This window comes from Protopterus annectens, chromosome 5.part0, assembly GCF_019279795.1.
Source record: "Protopterus annectens isolate FY-2018-M chromosome 5.part0, PAN1.0, whole genome shotgun sequence".
In the NCBI taxonomy this organism is placed as follows: Eukaryota; Metazoa; Chordata; order Ceratodontiformes; family Protopteridae; genus Protopterus; species Protopterus annectens.
The window spans coordinates 395,564,912-395,584,911 of record NC_056735.1 but is presented as its reverse complement, the minus strand read 5'-3'; positions in this window follow the sequence as shown (position 1 = coordinate 395,584,911).

Below are 20,000 nucleotides of genomic sequence, written 5' to 3'. Positions count from 1 at the left end.
GTTTTCTGTCTAAGTCTCTCTTGGTTGTACAATCTCACCTTGTAATTACAACAGTCTTATGCAGACATTCCTAGACATATTTTTATGTAGCACAGTTTGAGGAACAGTGGTTAACACAACATTACTATTCAGAGAATGAAACACTAAATGCCATACAATACCAGAGTAAACACAACCAGTCCAGCATTTAGAATTTTACTGCCAGGCAGTTACGGTTTTATTTAAATATCACCTATATAGGGCTATTACTGTCATATTGCCTGGTTTATTCAGTACAACCTATACACAGTTTTTATACTGCCAGGTGACTTTCTACTACTTTATATTTATTTGGTATGACTACTACAAGCAGGATTGTTAATCACCAGCCTCACGACACAGCCTTTGCAACCTACTGGCATGGGTTCCTGATTCACAGCTGCTCAGCTGCAGCTGTAAAGGGAATAGAGAAATATTTAGGCATACCTATCCATCACATACACAGGCTGGACTTTGTTAAACAGTTATTGATATGAATACTTACAGACTGCTAGGACATCACCACTCTGCCTTGCTTCTTGGACCCACTCATCCAAGAGCTCCATCTTCCTCAGCTTCAAGTCGGCATAGTGGTGCCGGACCTGCTCACCAGTCTAAGAGATACCAGTGGCACTGGTGAAATCATGGGTGAGATGGTCCCAGGCTTCCACTTTATATTGGGAGCCCTGTTACTATCTCTGCAGCAGTCTCTCATCATGGTTATTTACCAACAGTCCTATCATGACCTCGGACTCCTGTATACCCCAGCACTGTGCCTGGAAGTGGATGTCCTCGCCAACACCTGCCATACTGCCTACAGTGGAAAGCTGCAACCAGTTATGAACTGTATTCCTACCTGCAGGGTTTAAATATGTCCGATTTCCTAACCTTTGCTGTGACTGGATGGTTTTGAATATGCTGACCTAAGCTAATCTATGGGCAAACCTGCTTAGCTAAGGTTGTCAGTGCTTAAAGGGGCAGGTTCAGCACTACTTACCAATTGGCAAATCCACTTAGCTGGGCTACTCATTGCTTAGCAGTCATATTTACACAATGTTTACACCTGGTGAGCAGAGCTGTGCAATGCTTAACATTGTTTTTTTTTTTTATTTTATAGACTAACTGCTGTATGGGATTGATTCATCATTCATTACATATTAGAAATTTGTTTACTGTCCCTGACATCCCCCAATGTGGTTTCATTACATTTATTCATGTGTGACTATACTGTAAGGGGCACTTGTGTTTATATGGGGTTTCACAACTTTATTAAACTGACACCTCACATCTGGACCTACTGCAGTACTCTGGTTAACAAATATATGTTATTTAGTAGCTAATTATAAAAAAACAATGTATGTACTGTTTTCACATGTAAAATGGTTATAATGGGAATGGCTGCTTGCAAAGTGTATGCTCTAACCACTGCACTATTGCAGTGTTGCTTATTTTGCATGTCTCTTGCTATTTAACTTCTTCTGCTGTTTAAACTGGACTAAGCATAGCTAAGCAATGGGCACACCTGTGCAGCTATGCTTAAACTTTATTGCATGTATAAAAAAAATATGTGCTGTGTTTATTTATTTGTACCCTTCAGAATATCCATGCTAATGCTGAACCTGTTATTCTATCATCTTTCTGCTTTGTGGGGTGATGGTCCCTTATGGCTTTGTCCACATTCCTTACTGTGATAGGTTACGAGGTGTGCACTATGTGCATATGTTACATCTGTTATTCTATCAACTTTTGCCTTGGTAGGGACGATTGCCCCTTATGGCTTTGACCAGATTTCTTATCCTGACAGGTTGGGGGTGTTACGAGCATTCTCGCTCATTTTAAATTGCTGAATGGCAATTCTGGTGTGCAGGGGGCATGTGTATTGTGAGAGCACTGCTCACAGACTCCACCCCTGCACTCATACACAGAACCATGTGCGTTTTGCAGCATGGCAGCACACCTTCATGAATATGCATGGCACACTGCCATGCTGCATGGGAACATCCCTTTCGTACAGGAATAAGCTATTCCTGCATGGAAGTTTACTGAATCCCGGGGTAAATCTTTTCTGAATTATTACACAAAATACAACTTCATGCAGTAATATTAGAAAGAAGGCGTGGATAATGCATTGTTAGAAATGATAACTATTAGTATGAATGTTGTGGATAATGCACTGTTGAAAATGTTAACTATTAATAAGAAAGACATGGATAGAATTGTTGGAAATATGGCTGCAGCATGATTTATTTATTTATTTTTGTAAACAGTTTTATTGATTTTGATTATAATGAAAACAATCACATACACATATATAAGATAATTTACATTATATATTTACAAATTGATAGCATGTATTTATAGAATTTAAATATGAATATACAAATAACAAAGCAAAAAAAACTGAAGTATGTACATAGACATCCAGTATTTATACATTAACATACACTCTAAACTTCCTTTTGTAACTTTTTCTCATGAATGACAAGGAAAGTCAATTACCTTTATGCAAAATTATAATTTTTCTGCCAACATATTTTGTAAGTTAACCCATAAATGATATTCATATGTCTTTCTAGATGTTCTAGAGGTCATGGTTCTTATCTGTAAATGACTAACTTCTTTTAATAAATTAGTAAACTCAGAAAATATAGGAGGATGTTTTGAAATCCAATTTTTTGTTATGATCTTTCTAGCCACTGCCAGTATAGTCCATAGTAATGAGTATTTGGTTTTCCTAACACATTGTGGAACAGCTGTATTAAATATGATTAATGATTTATTCAATATGAAGTTGTCTGAAAAAAAAGTGCTTGTAAAAAGTCATTTACTTTATTCCAAAAGATATTTAAGGTTGGACAGTCAAAAAACATATGTGCCCAGTTAATATCTATATTAGAGTTGCATCTATTACAGATGTTCTCTTTTTTATTCATTTTGTCCATTATTTTTGGTGTATAAAAGGATCTATTCATGAATCTCCCTGTGTAAATCTTCCATTTCAGAGAACATTATGTTTTCCCAGCTGATTGTAGCATATTGACCTTATCTTGCTCACTTGGGGGATTATGAGTAATTAAACTATAATAACTCCAGTAGTTATGTGTGCGAGAAAATGTTTCTTCTCTTAAAAGTCTATAAATAAAGGTGAGACTACCTGAATATGTATGCTGGTGTAATAATGTTGATTGAAGAATAATAATATCTTGGTGTCATATTTGCTAGTTGGTGAAGCTAGTTTCAGCTTATTATCAAAATATAGTATAAGTGTTTGTATATCTAACCATGAGGAATTTTTAAGTTTATATTCCTGTATAATATGATCCATTGAACTAATCTTGTATTCATAAGTTAGCTGGAACCAGTATTTGAGTTCATTGTTTTTCAGTTGAGAAATTTGGTTAATATCTGAGATAACAAAAGTCTCTTGTGTATATGCTATAGGAAATAAAAAAAAAGTAGTCTTTATATTTAACATGTTTATATATAAAGTTTTTAAAGTTAATTATATTATGTATGTAACTGGCAGTATGATTAGGATTAGTATATGTGATAAAATATTCTTTTAAGATCCATATAAAAAGGTGTGTTTATGAATTCTAGTTGATATGTTGTTGGTCTCGTTATAAGTTCCATGGCTGACACTTTCCATAAAGATTTCCATTTAGCTAAATAGGTTATATCTAAGAGCTGAGAAATTGATCTGATTGTAGTGGAAATCAAATAGAGACTTAGAGCTGGGAAAGTCATTCCACCATTCTTCCAGCTGTTGGTAGGTTGATTAATAGTAATTCTAGTTTTTTTGTGACCAAAAGAACCTTAGTATTAAAGTGTTTAGTTTATCTATAAACCTTTTTGAGGGTAGAATTTGAATGGATTGTATTATATATAAGATTTTAGGTAGAATTATCATTTTTATAATGGTTAGTCTTTCTTCAGTAGTAAATATTATTGTATTCCATTTTGAAAATAATTCTTGAATATTTTGTAAACATTTTTATAGTTTAATTGAATTATTGATTTAATGTCTTTGGCAAGAATGATTCCAAGATATGTGATTTGATCTGCGTTAGCAATGTGAATGCTGGAGGGACAGATTCATAACCCAGAGGCTCCCTTCACTCTGGAATAAAATCCCAGTCCAGGTTAGGCAGAGTCCCTCATTGACTCTCTTCAAGAGGAATCTTGATGAGTGGATGGGAGATCATAGGTTTACCCTGGTATCACTTCTGTGTCACTGTTAGACAGAGGCACAGCATACTAACCTCGAAAAAGGGCATAGCAAAATTAATTTAAAATGGGTGGCGAAAGCCAAACACACTCTGGCTAGGCTTATAAATGCCCTAGGGCAGATAGCCTAGTATGAACCTATGAACCTATTATTTCCTATCATTCTTTTTTTATTTTTTTATTATTAAGATATGTGGGTAGAATTGTTGTTCATTGTCACTGAATGATAGACCGGACATCATTTGAAATGTTTTAATTGATTTATATAATAACATGAATGAGGAGTCATTTCCCTTTGTGGTGATAAGAACATTATCTGCAAACAGCTGGATTTTGGCTATATTGTCTTTATCCATTTCCAAACCCACTATTTCTTTATTGTTTCTTATTTCATTTGCCCAGGGTTTCATGATCAAAGTAAATAGTACAGGAGAGAGAGGACATCCTTGTTTGGTGCCTTTTGTAATAGATATTTTATTGGAAATATATGACCCTATTTTGATATATGCATATGTTTCTTCATATAAATGTTTTAGAAGATTAATAAAATTATGTGAAAAATGTAAGCATTCCAAAAGAGTAAACAGATAGATCCAGTTAATAGAATCAAAGGCTACATTAATATCAAGACTAATTAATGATAAGTTCCTTTTCTTCCCTTGTGAGACGTCTATAATAGCTAGGGTTCGTTTTATATTATCAGGAGTACTTCTGTTAGTTATAAATCCTGTCTGGTCTTCATCTATTAAGTGGGGTAAGAATTTCTTCAATCTTTCTGAGAATATATTCATAAACATCTTATAATCGATATTCAGTAAATATATCGGTCTGTATAAAGAACAGAATTTTTGCTTTTTATTTGATTTTAAAATAGGGGATATTTCCAGGATGGGGGTGCAATATTATCATTTTGGGCCGAATTATATACTTTGTATAGTAAGGAAATTGCCATTTTGGGCATTATCTTATATATTTTAGGAATAATTCCATTGTTACCTGGAGCTTTGTTTAGTTTAAGCTTACTTACTTGACTTTGTATATCTGATAAAGTAATTTGTTTATCAATAACTTATATGTGTTGTTTGTTTAGTTTATTATATACATTCTTGTTAATATAATCTCTTATGTTATCTTGTGTTTGAATTTGTTGTGTGGATTGATTCATTTCATGAAAGTGACACCTAAACTCTTCTAATATATCTTATATACTATGTACTTCTCTTTTCTTTTTTGCAGAATGTATTTCTTTAATATAATTATATTTATTTAATCTTTTGGTCTTATTCTTAAGGTTTGATAGATGTTTAGGATTTACGGAATAAGCAAGAAACCTATATTTTTCTAGTGTTATCTTTGTTTTATGATGTAGGATAGATCAATATTCCTCATTTAGTTTGTATATCTCATCCCTTATATTCTTTGAAGACAGGTTGTCTTTATTATTTGTGTATAGCGAGTCCAGTTTATCCTGTATTATTCTTATATCTTTATCCCATATTTTCATCTTATTATGAAACCATTTGTTTATTTGTCCATATAAATATGCTTTTAGGGCATCCCAAATAAATATATCATGTGTGTATGATACTGAGTTTATATTAATGAGGTTTTGTGTCTCTTCTGTTATGAATAATTGAAAATCCTTAAGTTGTGTGAGATATGCTGGAATCCTTTTAATTTGGACACTATGGGTGTTATTAATATTAAGTTCAAATATGATAGTATTATAGGTTCATAGGTTCATAGGTTGGTACTAGGCTATCAGCCCTAGGGCCTATATAAGCCTAGCCATAACAATTCCCTGGCTATTTCTTCCCACATTATTTACTTTCCTGGACCCCTGTCTAGCAGGGTGACTGACGTGATCCCTGGGGTGAATTTCCTTTCTCCCATCCAATTGTCAAGGTTCCTCTTGAAGAGGTCCAAAGAGGCACTCTGCTTGACATGTATGGGCAATCTATTCCAGAGTCTGGGGAGTCTCTGAGTCAGGAACCTATCCCTCCAGCATGTTTTGTTTATTGTGATGACAAGGTTTAGATCCCTGGAGCGTGTAGCTCTGAGGGATTGGGATTTTGTTAAGTGTAGCATGTCCAACAGCTCTGGGTTTGACATGGCCTTGTATGCTAAGCAGAGATCACCTCTGAGTAGACGATATGCAACAGAGTATAGCTGGAGTTTTTTAAGGCGGTCAGCGTAGGGCATCTGCTTTAGGCCTGTGATTCTTTTAGTGAGGTATTTCTGAGGCCTTTCCAGTTGTTGCCGATGTCTTGAGAGGTACATACCAAATGGGGCATTGTATTCTATAATGGGTCTAATGAGGGATGAGTACAGTGGGACAATGACCTCCTTTTTTCTGGATGAAAAGCCCTACATGATGAGGTGTGCCACATAGAAGGATTTCCTGACTGTTGTGGCGATGTGGTTATCGAAGGTGAGACCACTGTCCACCTGTGTCCCTAAGTCTCTTATCACACTTTCTGTGTTTAGTGTACTGCCACCTATATGGTAATTCATGGATACATGTTTTTTCCCAAAGGGGATAACAATACATTTCTTGGCACTGAGCTTGAGCCCATGGCTCTGGCACCAAGCATCTGTTTCTGTAAGGCCCTTTTGTAGAGTATCCACATCATTTGGGATTCAATAATGGCTCCCAGTTTGCAGTCATCTGCAAACTTTGTTAGCCAGAGTCCCTTAGTGTTGACCTGCACTTCAGAGAAGTAGATGCCAAACAAGAGCAGCCCCAGGACTGAACCCTGAGGTACTCCACTTGTCACTTGTCTGGAGCTGGATTTGGAGTTGGCTACTTTTACAGTGTGGGTTCTATCAGTAAGCCATTTAGCAACCCATTGGGTGACATAGGGATTAATGCCCAACTTAGTAAGTTTATCTATGATTCCAGAGTGGGGGATGGTGTCAAAGGCCTTGGCAAGGTCTAGATAGGCTGTGTGGACCACCTTACCCTTGTCCATGGCTCTGGAGACTGATTCAAAGAAGTCAATCAGGTTCAGGAGACAAGATCGGCCCTTCACAAACCCAAACTGGGTGGGGTCCAGTGTTTGAAGGTTGCCAATGTCTTTGTTTATAAGTTCCATGATAATACGCTCCATGGCCTTGCAGATAAGGCTTGTCAGACTGATGGGACAGTAGTTTCCGGGATCCAAGGTGGATCCCCCCTTGTGGATTGGGATAACTGTAGCTCTGCACCACTCAGTGGGCATGAAACCTGAGGTGAGGCTATGATTAAACATGACACTTAGCTGAGGTGCCAGTTCATATTGTAGTTCATGTAGTACACAGCCCGGGATGTCATCTGGTCCCATGGATGCTGTATTCTTGGCTTTAGAGAGTGCGTTTTGTACCTGTGTGGCCGTTATTACTGGAATTTGGCAATCTTCCGGTATTGAGATGGGCCATTTAGGGGGTGAGAGGGGGGTGAAGTTGGCACTGAATCGATCTGCCAGGATATTGGCAATATCCTTTGGATCAGTATATTTAATGCCATTCTGTTTTAGCTCAGAGCAGATCTGAGCATTGGCATTTAGATTCTTGACATAGTTGTAGAATGCTTTGTGGTTATCTTTGGAATCTTTGGCAATTTTATTTTCGTAACTAGCTTTGGAAGATTTTATGAGGCATCTCAGTTTCTTACTGAGGCTAGTAAGGGAGTTTTTTGCATCCTGGGATTTTCCTCTTTTCTGCAAATGTTTCTTCCTTTTGTTGTAAAGTTTGTTTATGGCAGGGGACCACCAGATTGGCTTCCTTTTTTTGGATGAGAGCATTTTGGTTCTATTTGGGATGGCACGATTCATGCATGAGTGGATGTGCTCGTACAGTGCCTTAGTGTAGGATTCAGCAGTTGAACTTTCAGTTCCCGTCTGCATGGGTGTTATGAAGTTTGTCACTTCTGACTTGAGTAGCATGAAGTTGGCTTTGGAGAAGATTTTTATGGTGGTTTCTTTACTGGGGGTGGGGTGGGATGTGGATGTTAAGGGTGATTAGCTTATGGTCAGACCTGACTAACGAGGGGTGACCATAGGTATGGAGCATTGATTTCCCATGTTGGTAATGACCAGGTCTAGGATATTGGAGCCCTGGTGGGACTATGGATTAGTTGATCCAGGGCATTGGAATTTATGAATTCCAAGAACCGTTAGCAAAGGTGTTGGGACATGAGTAGTTTTCCCAGTTAATGGCAGGGTAGTTAAAATCACCCAGTATTAGGGTGTTTGGTTCTATCTTAATATTTTCCAGTATATTTAGAAAGGTGTAGTGAGAATCTTGGGGTATGGTGGGGGATCTGTAGCAAGCTACAATTTGGATTGCAGTCTTACCCAGTGTTAGTTGCACTTGGAGAATTTCAGACACATTGTGTTGGCCATCTAGCCTGGTGGTGTGAATATCCTTGGTGAATATTGACACTCCTCCACCTTTAGTGTTTCGGTCCTGGTTTGGTGGCCGAAAAGTGTGGTAAGAGTTGTAGCCTGGTATTGCAGGGGTGCTCTCTGGAGCCTTGAACCAGGTCTCAGTTACTGCGATATCGATGTTCTCCATTTTTAGTAGTGCCTCGAGAGAGTGCATTTTGAGGTTTAGACTTCTAGCATTGAGTAGCATTACCTTCAGATTTTGCATGCTTGTACCTGTTACGGTGGTGGTTTTGTCCTTTGAAGTTTGCCTAAAAAAGGCACTATAGGGGTGGCAAGAGCCTTAGCCAGTAACCTGAATCCCAGAGGCGACAGGTGCAGACCATCTCTGGCAAAGCATCGTGGTCTGTCAATCATGTCATCCCAGGCAGACAGATACTGGATCCCCTTTGAATGACACCATAAGCTTAACCAATTGTTGAAGTCAATCATTTTATCCTTATATTGTGGTATCATTCTGGGCGAAGGCAGGATGCTACTCAGGGCTAGGATCATACCTGCCTGGGCCACATGATCCGAGAGCTCTTCCATGTCTCATGTAGTCCAGGGAGGTACGTCTCAAGTCATTCACTCCAACATGGACAATGACAGAGTCATATTTGTACTTGTTGTGGAGTGACTTGAGTGCATGCATTATATGGCGGATCCTGGCACCCGACAGGCAGCTGACTGTAATTTTCTCCTTATTCAACCTGGTGAGAGGGACATCAGTGTGCCGGACTATAGAGTCACCTATGACTAAAGTGTTAGGTACATTGTCTTGCTGGGTGGCACACTGGTGTTGTGAACTATGTGACACATTGGTTGTGATTGGTGTTTGTTTGCGTTTCAGCTTTAGAGGTCTTTGTTGCTTGGGCAGGTTACAGTTAAGGGCCTCTGCATATGTGGATTTAGTGTTGCTATATGTGGGTGTTGGTGGTGCGGGTTTAGAAGGGCTATGTGTTGCTTGAGATGTAGTGTGGGTGCTAACCTTCTCCTCTTGACTGTTTAGCACAATCTTGGGTGGAGAGAGCTTTGCTTCCATTTTGACTATGTAAGTGCATCTCTCACAGGTTGTAGTGTTGGGTGATAGGAGGAGAGGGTTGTCTGTGTACATGAGGCAATTGCTGCATTGCCTCAGTATGCCCAGATTCACCAGGTGGACAGGAGAAATCACCGGAAGCTGACCCTTGGACATGCTTGGTTTGCGGCTTTTTTTTTTTCTTTGTAAAGTATAGGAGCTGTTTCCTTAGCAAGGTACTTTGCAATGATAGGCTGTTTAGTGCCTACTATTAATTTCTCCTTGTTAACAAGGAGAGTTCAGTGTTTGTATGAGTTTAAGGCTTCCTAGTGCTTTCCAGCAGGTATTAGAGAAAGTGCTAGTCACAGGTATGCTTAAAGGTAAGATTGAAAAGAATGCACTCTGCAGTGTGCACTAGAGAAGTTAGATGTGAAAGTAGGTAACTTGAGTTTTACCTGTTTAAAAAGTTAAGGTTTAGTGGAGAGTTACTATTTTTAAAACAGCAAGATGGATTGAAAGGGGTGGTCACTTTTGTATTTTGGTACTATGAAATACTGTAGGATGGCCAATAAATTAAAATAATTGAAGGGGTGGGATTTCAAAAATGATGATTTTGTGATTACTCACATAAGCCAGTGAAAGTAGAGAGAAATGAGATATATGGTCAGATTAACATAAGAGGCGGGCAACTAGAAAGACAGACGTATTTAACAAGACAACTTAAATGGGTGGGAGGGCGGGAAAAAATTCTGCCTGACTCAGAACAGAGAGCTGTGGTCTCTTTTGAAGTTTTAATATGCTGTTAAAACAGAATGCAAGCAAAACACAAAGTAAAGAAAACAAACTACAGTATTCAAAATATAGAAAGGCAATACAGTAATACAAAAAATAACAGCAAACTAACCTTTCCTTCACAGCAAAGTGTAGCAGAGTCTGGATGAGCCTTTCTGGTAAAGCCAGTGGTCTAAGACTGGGCAGGATATAATTTTGCTATTGGTCAGGTTATTCATTATCTGTGTGGAAAGAAATATTCTATCAATTCTAGAATATGTTTTGCATCTATTAGAATAGAACATGTATTGTAATGAGTTATGATCCACAAAATGATATATGTCTTTGAGTAGGTATAAGCCTATGAAATTTATAAGTTGTTTAGCTTGTGCTGTAACTTTTCTTTTTCCTGAAGTGGTTGTATCTTTAGGATCTAAGATACAGTTGTAGTCACCTGCCATAATGATATGTCCCTCAGATAGTGAAGCTATTTGATTCAATACGTGTCTAATAGTATTAGTACCAATACCAGGTAACCAATAGTTGTTTATTAATGTATATAGTTTCTTACCCATCTCAATTACAGCCAAACAAAGCAAACCTTTATTGTCTTGGTATGTTTTGATTATTCTGAGTAAAGATAATGTTTTGTTCCACAATACTGCTACACCTCTTTTTTTTTGTACACTCTGAGCTTAATATATTTGTGTATTTATTTGTATTTAGAAATTTAATAGTAACTGGGGATGCACAAGCCAGTGCATTTCTTTGAGCCAGTCTCAAGCCCAGATAAATGGGGAGGGTTGTGTCAGGAAGGGCAGCCAGCGTAAAATTTTGCCAAACCATACATGCAGAAAACAGTACAGAAATTCATACCAGATCAGTCGAGGCCAGGGTTAACGACTGCCACCAGTACTGTTGGCCAACAGGGTGTTGGTGGAAATTAGGCTACTGTTGGCCAAAGGAGGAGAAGAGGCGGAAGGCATGCCTGAAGGCAGGTAAAGGCTAGGACTGTGATAGTGAGGGTTGGAACTTTGAATGTTGACAGTATGACTGGTATAGGGAGAGAGCTAGTTGATATGATGGACCGAAGGGCAGTTGGTATATTGTGTGTGCAAGAGACCAGATGGAAGGGGAGCAAGGCTAGGTGTATCGGAGGCAGTTTCAAATTGTTTTATCATGGTGTGGATGGGAGGAGAAATGGCGTAGGCATTATCCTGAAGGAACAGTATGCTAAGAGTGTTTTGGAAGTGAAACACGTGTCAGATAGAGTGATGTTTATGAAGCTGGAAATTGATGGTGTAATGATGAATGTTATTAGTGCATATGCTCCACAAGTTGGGTGTGCGATGAATGAGAAAGAAAATTTTTGGAGTGAGTTAGATGAAGTGGTGATGACTGTACCCAAGGGTGAGAGACTGGTGATTGGAGCAAATTTCAATGGGCATGTTGGTGAAGGGAACAGAGGGGATGAGGAAGTGATGGGTAGGTAAGGTGTTAAGCAAAGGAATGCAGAAGGTCAGATTGTAGTGGATTCTGTGAAAAGGATGGACATGGCTGTGATGAATACGTATTTTAACAAGAGGGGGGAGCATAGGGTGACATAAAAGAGTGAAGAAAGGTGCACACAGGTGGATTGTATCTTATGTAGAAAGGCCAATCTGAAGGAGATTGGAGACTGTAAAGTAGTGGCAGGGGAAAGTGTAGTTAGGCAGCATAGGATGGTGGTTTGTAGGATGACAGTGGTGATCAAGAAGAGGAGGATGAGTGTAAGGGCAGCACCAAGGATCAAATGGTGGAAATTGAAAAAGGGTAATTGTGAGGTGATGCTCAGGGAAGAGTTAAGACAGGCACTGGGTGGCAGTGAAGAGTTACTGAATAGCTGGGTAACTACAGCAGAGCTAGTAAGAGAGATGGCTAGGAAGGGGATTGGTGTGACATCTGGAAAGAGGAAGGAGGGCAAGGAGACCTGGTGGTGGCATGAAGAAGTACAGGAAAGTATACAAAGAAAGAGGTTGGTGAAGAAGAAGTGGGATTGTTAAAGAGATGAAGAAAGTAGACAAGAGTATAAGGAGATGAGGTGCATGGCAAAGAGAGAGGTGGTGAAGGCTAAGGATAAGGTGTATGAAGAGTTGTATAAAAGGTTGGACACTAAGGTGGGAGAAAAGGACCTGTACTGATTGTCTAGACAGAGGGACCGAGCTAGTAAAGATGTGCAGCAGGTAAGGGTGATAAAGGATAATGAGGGAAATGTACTCACAAGCAAGGAGAGTGTGTTGAGCAGATGGAAAGAGTACTTTGAGGAACTGATAAATGAAGAGAATGAGAGGGAGAGAAGGTTGGATGATGTGCGGATAGTGAATCATGAAGTGCAGTGGATTAGCAAGGAGGATGTAAGGATAGCTATGAAGAGGATGAAGAACGGAAAGGCTGTTGGTCCCGATGACGTACCTGTGGAAGCATGGAGGTGTTTAGGTGAAATGGCAGTGGAGTTTTTAACTAGATTGTTTAATGAAATCTTGGAAAGTGAGAGGATGCCTGAGGAATGGAGAAAAAGTGTTTTGGTACCAATTTTTAAGAATAAGGGTGATGTGCAGAGCTGTAGTAACTACAGAGGGATTAAACTGATTAGTCACAGCATGAAGTTATGGGAAAGAGTAGTGGAAGCTAGGCTAAGAAGGGAGGTGATGATTAGTGATCAGCAGTATGGTTTCATGCCAGGAAAGAGCACTACAGATGTGATGTTTGCTCTGAGAGTGTTGATGGAGAAGTACAGAGAAGGGCAGAAGGAGTTGCATTGTGTCTTTGTGGATTTAGAGAAAGCATATGACAAGGTGCCTAGAGAGGAGTTGTGGTATTGTATGAGGAAGTCGGGAGTGTCAGAGAAGTATGTAATAGTGGTACCGGATATGTACGAGGGTAGTGTGACAGCGGTGAGGTCTGCGGTGGGAGTGAAAGATGCGTTTAAGGTGGAGGTGGGATTACATCAAGGATCAGCTCTGAGCCCTTTCTTATTTGCAATGGTGATGGACAGGTTGACAGACAAGATCAAACAGGAGTCCCCGTGGACTATGATGTTTGCAGATGACATTGTGATCTGTAGTGAGAATAGGGAACAGGTGGAGGAGACCCTGGAGAGGTGGAGATATGCTCTAGAGAGAAGAGGAATGAAGGTCAGCAGGACTAAGACAGAATATATGTGTGTGAATGAGAGGGAGGATAGAGGAATGGTGAGGATGCAGGGAGTAGAGGTGGCGAAGGTGAATGAGTTTAAGTACTTGGGATCAACAGTTCAGAGTAATGGTGAGTGTGGAAGAGAGGTGAAGGAGAGAGTACAGGCAGGATGGAGTGGGTGGACAAGAGTGTCAGGAGTGATTTGTGACAGATGAGTGCCAGTAAGAGTGAAAGGGGAGGTCTACAAGAGGGTAGTGAGACCAGCTATGTTATATGGGTTGGAGACAGTGGCATTGACAAAAAGGCAGGAGTCAGAGCTTGATGTTGCAGAGATGAAGATGTTAAGATTTGCACTGGGTGTGATGAGGACGGACAGGATTAGGAATAAGTATATTAGAGGGTCAGCCCAGGTTGGAAGGTTTGGGGACAAAGCCAGAGAGTCAAGATTATGTTAGTTTGGACATGTGCTGAAGAGGGATGCAGACTATATTGGGAAAAAGATGCTAAGGATGAAGCTGCCAGGTAACAGGAAAAGAGGAAGGCCTAAGATAAGGTTTATGGATGTGGTGAGAGAGGACATGCAGGTGGTTGGTGTGAAAGAGCAAGACGCAGAGGACAGGAAGAAATGGAAACAGTTGATCTGCTGTGGCAACCCCTAACGGGAGCAGCCGAAAGAAGAAGAAGAAGATTTTTTTAAATGGGTTTCTTGTAAGAATACTATATAAGGTTTATGAAAAGCTAGATATTAAATACGGATTGTTCAAACCATTTATGTTAAGTGACATACCTTTCAACATAGTTTTATTATGTAATTGTACCTGAAAGATGTGTTAGTAACATAACATATCAATATCATATGTATAATGTGAAAATTTCTGCAAAAAAGTGAATTTGTTCCCAGTAAAAATATTAAATCTCATGTCTTTAGGAAAAAAATGTATTCCTTGAGATTTATTCTCTATATTTTCTGTAAATAAGCTACTCTGGATGTCAAAAAAATGATTTCATATATAAATAAAAACAAACACCCCAACGCTCCCAGCCTGGAGTTATAACCTCCTAATCCCAATGACATCTGTCATTGAGATCAACCCCTAAACTGTAACAACAGAGTAAAAACTTCACTAATAACATATTTTATATACTTTAAGTTAAAAACATTAAGATAACCAAATTCTAATGAAATCATTAATTGTCCTACTATAGTGTTATCTGGAAGGTTTATATGTTCATAGATATCATATAAGAAACCTATGTAACTTAATAGATTCAAAATATGATTTACATTCCAAAATAAGGTAAATGTCTAACAGATTATTTAAAATGCCTAAGTAATTTAGCCCAATGCCTTACTATTAACATACAGCTTGAGATAGCATACTTTCAAGAGTGCATCAGGTTAAAGATTATACCTAAAGGGTTAATTAAGACTGTGGCAATTTCCAACGGGGATAATAGAGGGTTCAGTCTTTCATAAAGCCCTAATCAACATGTTTGACAGGCATGGATTGAAGCTACTACAAGTTTTAAGTACTCATTACCAGGAAGTGGCTGACAAACTTGTCCTTGAAACTAGTAATTTAGACCAGGAGATTAAAAATGATCTAAATTTTCTTAGGTACCATTTCGAATATGATCGTATTTTTGATAGTATTGACCAGTATCTATCAAAAATAAACAGTACCAAAATTAAGAAAATTAAACGGGACATAAGGGACTATGAAGCGGGTACAGCATACCCTAAACCACCTACTTCCCAATCGAATAATAATAATAATTTCCTGAGTGACAACAATGTGAGACCAGTTGCTAATGAGCCAGTATTGAATGCTGGTATTCCATCTGTACCATTTCCTTCTGTGTCTTTAGCTAACCACCATCAACAAACAGTGGTTCAAGACCAAACTTCTAGTAATGGTGTCCGTAGGCGTGACAGGATTGCTAATACCAACAAAACTACCAATAAGACCACTGTCGATGGTGGGGCTACAAATGTTTCAAATCAAGTAAATTTTCGGAACCGAGCCTCGAACACCACATATACGAAGGCAAGAACAACAAGGAACAGGAACAGGAGGAGATAATAGACTGTACTGTCCATGAAGCACCACCACCATTGAACGGTGGTAAATGTACTATTTTGAACAATTCATCTATGGATTTTAAAATTTTTAACTACTCAGACACATTTATTAGTGAGGACATGATAGAATTGTTAGCGAAAGGTTATACATTTGTACCTACCACCCATTTTGAAATAGCAGCCACACTAACTGATTTGAAACTTTTCAGTCGTAGGCTAAACTTAACAGTATTGATGGGTGATCAGTTAAATAGTAGCAGTGACTTTTATGTGTCAAGTGTATATAACCCTCCCTTACATCCACTCATATCTTTGTTTGAACAAATAACTGAACTCGATCTCCATAATTTAAAAACAGGTTCTGACAATCCAGGTTCCTTTAAATATAAGAAACATAATGTTAGTAAAATGTAAAGAGATTCCTTGCAGTACTTACGTCAAGTTCCGGTCCATTTCATGAAACCGGACAAAGGAGGTGGATTGGCAGTTATGAGTATCGATGACTATAACAGGAGAATGAGTGCAATATTAGACAGTGATACATATGAAGAGGTTTCTAGAAATGAATTATATGGGGTGTATTGTAAAGTGAGATCATTTATAGAAGATTTGTATATTGAAGCAAAAATCGATAAAACACAATTATTTAGTACAACCAGCCCCTAGGATTCCTATTCTATTCGGAATCCCAAAAATTCATAAAAGTATCCAAGATCCTCCTATGCATCCTTTGGTCGATGGCAGAGATAGTATTACTTACACATGTGTGAAAGTAGTTGACAGTATCCTTAAAAAGTATGTGACTGGTGAAAAACAGATTTCAAGGGATTCTTGGTCATTCTTAGAGAGTATAAGTAAACTCAAGTTTGATAAAGACCAGCTCATGGTCACTATTGATGTTAAAGACCTATACTCATCAATCCCCCATAATGAGGGTATTGAATGGGTTTCCATCATTCTAAGATGCCTAGGGGCACCTCTTCCTGAGATCAATTTAGTTGGTGAACTTATCAATATAGTCCTTGCTTATAATCATGTCCTTTTTGACACCAGAATATACCATCAAAAGATTGGAGTGGCAATGGGCTCCCCTTGTGGTGCTAGCCTAGCCAATCTCGTAATGGCATATTGGGAGAGGGAATTTGTACTGACTAATGCTGAGTATAAAGATCAGATTGAGTTCTATACTCGATTTTTGGATGATATCTTCATCCTGTTTAAAGGTACACCAAGTGAACTAGAACAAATGCTAGTAATGTTTAACACTAGTACAGACTTTTTGAAGTTTACGTCCAGTTATAGCAAGGATAAAATTGCATATTTGGACATAGACCTCAGTAAGGATTATACTAATGAGGTTTATATTTAGAAAATTTTCCGTAAGGATACCTATTCGAATGCGTTCCTGGAGTTCTCTAGCTGTCACCTTTCACATCAGAAAAAATCAGTAGTGAAGGGCCAGCTAGTTAGAGCTGCCAGGATAACTTCAAGAGATTCAGATTTCATGGATGAATGTATGGTCTTACATTCTTTCTTCTCACAAAGGGGATATCCCGAGGCCCTTTTGAGTGAAATCATTGGAGAAGTTCAGTTTAAACATCACTCTGAGATTTTTAGACCCATATTGGTTAATGGGCTTAATGATTCATCACATAAGAGGGTGACTAAAGAACAGTTTAGTCCATATAGTTTCATTAGTACCTTCAGTATGGAATCTTATGATATTATAAACATCATTACAAAGAACTGGGAAATTTTGATGAGAGACGGACATTTTAGGTCCATGTTCCCGACACTACCAAAAATAGTATTTAGGCATGGTCATAATTTAAAATCAATTTTAGAGACTAAAGTAAGTCCCGTAACCCACAGGTATGGAATGTTTAAACGTAATATGTGTCGGGTATGCAAATATATAGCTGTAGGCGCCAAGTTTATGATAAGAAATAAACAATACACAACACCTGGTAAGTTTGATTGTACTACCAAACAGGTGGTTTACCTGGCTACTTGCTCAACTTGTAAAGCTTTCTATGTCAGTATAACTGACAGAAAGCTGTGTGAAAGATTGAATGAGCATTTATATTGCATTAATAAATGCAAATTAGAAAATGCATTAGCCAGGCATACTGCAGAGAACAAGGGACATGATTTCAAATTTAGGGTATTACAACAACTTAAGAAGGACATCAGAGGTGGACCTGAGTCGTTGAGATTAGAAAGGTGTGAGTTATTATGGCAATTAAGAACTAATGCCTGTTTCTACCCGGGCATTAATGAAATGAGTTCGATAATGTGTATCCTTAGACTGAAAAATTTAGCCAGGTAACAGGGTGTGTTAGAGTTACGTGGATAGATGTATATATGTATATATATTTTTATATATTTTTATATTTTTATTTTTATTGTTAGTTTATATGTATACATATACATTTTATGTATGTCCTAGCTGCTATTTAGTACGTTGTTTACATTGAGTTAGATGTGATAGTTATACATAAAAACTTTTTAAGTTTCTATTTAAATGTATCTTTATGTATCCAAGAAATGATTTATTGATTGTCTTAGTTCATGAAATATTTTATTTAATTGTGAGTTGTACGGTTAGATTTTAGTATTTAATACGTGAAGTCTTATTTTAATTTCATTTGCATTTTACAAATGATTTTAATTTATAAGTATATACCTTTAATTGTCTGTATAGTGACTTCATAATGTAATCAACCAATGTGATTCAGTAGTATTTTATATTAAGGCAGTTGCTTACGGTGTTGCCTTTTGATTTGTTGGTTCTTCTGAAGAAGCTGAGTGAATTTTCACTTGACGAAAAGTGGACATTTTAAATAGTACACTTAATTAAAGACTAAATTTTTTTTGCTTTGAACTACAGTCTGGTGTCTGCATCAAGTTTTACAGAGCTCCATGATTTATTTTTCATTTTTTGTTTTTCAACAGTTTTTTCCTTTGGTTTCTTAGTTTTTTTATTTCTATTAGGTTATCAGATAATACGTTATCCAGGACACGATGTTATTGTTCAAACCATGGTCTGTTTAAAAGTAATTCTATTTTGTATTAACATGTTTGTAACTCTCGTTATATCTTTTCCCTTTATTTAACTTATATACATGAACACGAGAGGGAAGAGAGAGTGAAAAGAGAGAGAGAGGGAAAAAAAGTAAAACAAGGGTAACATGTAGTTAGGATCTCTTGTAAATAGTTATATTTAGAATGACTATTTAGAAGATATAAGTGTAATTATAAACAGTATGTCATTTAAATACACATTGTATCATCCCCAAATGGGATGTAGTCACTATAAACACATGTATATACAACCGCTTTCACTAGTGGAAAAATAAGATATCTATTTGCAAAGTTCTTTTTAGTATACCACTTTTGTTATTCAATTCTTTGCTATGCAAACAAACATTCTGAAATGATATGCATAACCTTACTTATGACACTTAAATATAAAGATTGCACAAATTTGTGAAGACATTAACTTTGAGTATGGTAACCATAATCATAGTATGCAGTGATACTTCAAAGAAAGATGAGGGAGAGAAAAAAAAATATTTTATATATATACATACATACATATACACACACACACACACACACACACACACACACATATATATATATATATATATATATATATATATATATACATACATATACATACATATACATATACATATACATACATACATAAATACATACCAAAATTAATGTTACCATCAGTATTTACACTTGTAGGGTCTAAGAATAAAGCACATATATATTTACATTTTAATACTTATACAGTTCTCTCATAACCATCTCCTCTCTCACCTCTTTTCATTTACATTTTCTTCCTTTATCTGTTCTGTAATCCTTTCTTCAAGTCACAAAACATGAAGATATTTTGTTATTGTAATATGTAATCTTGTTATCGACCATATAAATGATCATTTTAAGTAAATCGTTGATTTAAAACAAAAAAGAATGTTAAACCAAGGTACAGTCAAACTACAGTTCTGCACTTCCTGGAAATGTTCGTCGCATGGTGATGATGTCATCCAGCTGCTTCACATCATCGAGGGAGTTCAGAGAGAGAAGAGATGATTCCACAAATTGTAGAAAGTTTTCCAAATGAATAATTAGCTTGTGTGAGCACTGCATGAGGTAAGGAAAATGTTCAAAGTTGTCTCTCTTATTTTTTCGGCAGGAAACAGTCAAGTTTCAGTAAGAAAAAAAACATTTTTATGCATGTGAATCAGCATTTATCTGTTTCCCATACTAGAAACTGCAAAACTGTCAT